Source organism: Amphimedon queenslandica, unplaced genomic scaffold (genome assembly GCF_000090795.2).
Source record: "Amphimedon queenslandica unplaced genomic scaffold, v1.1 AMPQUscaffold_6743_Cont21301, whole genome shotgun sequence".
Lineage (NCBI taxonomy): Eukaryota > Metazoa > Porifera > Demospongiae > Haplosclerida > Niphatidae > Amphimedon > Amphimedon queenslandica.
In genome coordinates, this window is record NW_003552968.1 from 1 (window position 1) to 1,932 (window position 1,932).

Genomic DNA, 1,932 nt, shown 5'->3' on the forward strand with positions numbered 1-1,932 from the left:
GGTATGAAACCAGAGGAGAGAGTAATGATCATTGGTAGCTCCACTAGACCTTTTGGTTAGTATAAATCATGATACACTAGTAATAATTAATAATTATACAGTGTGAGTAGATGCTGATGTTAAAGGATTATGTGGCATGTATCAAAGAATCATAATGATACCAAGACCTGACTATGGATCAAGAGTCTGTAAGCACATCCATACACTGTACATGTACATGTATTGTAGCATGAGGACATCAAAATTAAAAAGTTTTAGTCGGAATCAGCTCAAATTTATAAGGATGTCAATATGTATCAGAAAATGTAATAAGAACTGGGAGGGATTTCTGAACCATATTTTGGAAAAAACCATGCATTGACTATAGCCTTGAATATTTTTCAGAATTTTGTCGTTTTCTTATAATAGCCGTAACTTGAAAAATTTAAGCCAGAATCGGCTCAAACTTTCTACACAGCATAAGGACATCAATATTTACCAGAAAATGTAATATAAATTTGGAGTAATTTTGGAGCCATTTTTTGGAAAAAAACCAAGGGCCTTGGGAAAGTTCAAATTTTTAGCATTTTTAAAAATAGCTGTAACTCAGTTGAAAAATTGAAGTCGGAATCAGTTCAAACATGCACGTGTAGAATAGCAATAATTAATTATACAATTGTTTTATTATTTTATGTACTATCAGTGCAGTGGAAGAGTCTTATAATGAAGCATGGCGAAATTATAATTAAATGATAGGCAGAACCCTAATCTTCAGTGTTGATGCAAATTAATACTTAGAACCTTGTTACTAAAAATAATCTACAAATGTATAATTATAGTATAAACAGAACTAATAATCATTTTATACCTTTTTTGTTAATTTAGTTTAATTTTAATTTAATAAAGTTTTACAGGACAAAGACAGTAGAAGAGAGAAACAAAATAAAATGATACAAATGAAAGAGATTGACCTGCAGGAAGGCAAGAACTCAGTGGTCTAGCCCCCAGAAAAACAAGCAAACAAAAAGACAAGAAAAATAAATAGAACAAAATAAATTAATAAACATAAGCAAAATTAATGTAGGCTTGGTTTAACAAGACTCCTCTTGGAAAGAAGATAGCTAAAGCTATCAAAGAAGCAATGGGAGAGGATGATGGAGGAGGAGGGAAGAAAGGGAAGGGAAAGGAAAAGAAGAAATAAACACAAAAATACAAAATACACGTACACTTATTATTAACTGTATTGTTATAATTATCTTTGTCTTTAATTCCAAATGTATGTAATATTTATAAGAGAGCAGTGAGTGTCATTATTATGCTCCCTATCATGATTAATGAATTCCTGCTCTGTGTGTGGGCTGGTATCAATGAATCTAATTAACGATCACACAATTACAAGATGTCGTTAGAGCGGGACAAGTGTTGGGCTGCTTTTACGGATCAAGATCATAAAAAAGCTGTTCGCTTACTACCATTAGTGGATGGACCGAATGAAATTGGAAGAAGAAGGCACAGTCTACTTCATTTGTCTTCAGGGAATGGCTGGTTAGATGTTACAAAAGATCTCATCACTAAATATCACTGTGACCCGCACGAAAGCCGAGATAGTGGAGATCGGACTTGTCTTCATTGGGCTGCAATAGGTAACCATGTTGATGTGATGAGATATCTCATTGATGAGTGTCACTGTGATCCAATGGCTGTTGGCATGGACGGGTGGACACCTCTTCACCATGCTGCTTATAATGGTAATTCTGCAGCTGCTGAATATTTACTATCAACTGGTAAATGTGATCCATTGGCTAAAGACAAGTATGGGAAAACACCATTTACACTAGCTAAGGAGAGAGGTCACACTGATACTCTTTCTGTCTTGAAGAAGTTTGCAAGTGGCATAAAATCATCTCATCCAATTGATTCTTATGTTAACGTCCTCCTTGTGGGTAATCCTGG

The 1,932-nt window shown here is 34.3% G+C and overlaps 1 long non-coding RNA gene across 1 annotated transcript; it reads left to right on the forward strand.

Moving 5' to 3' along the window:
* LOC109591954 (uncharacterized) lies at window positions 1–802 on the forward strand. Its single transcript, XR_002190091.1, has 3 exons — window positions 1–55; window positions 111–188; window positions 683–802. It is a non-coding gene; the product is annotated as an uncharacterized LOC109591954 (long non-coding RNA).
* The last annotated feature ends 1,130 nt before the right edge of the window (window positions 803–1,932 follow it).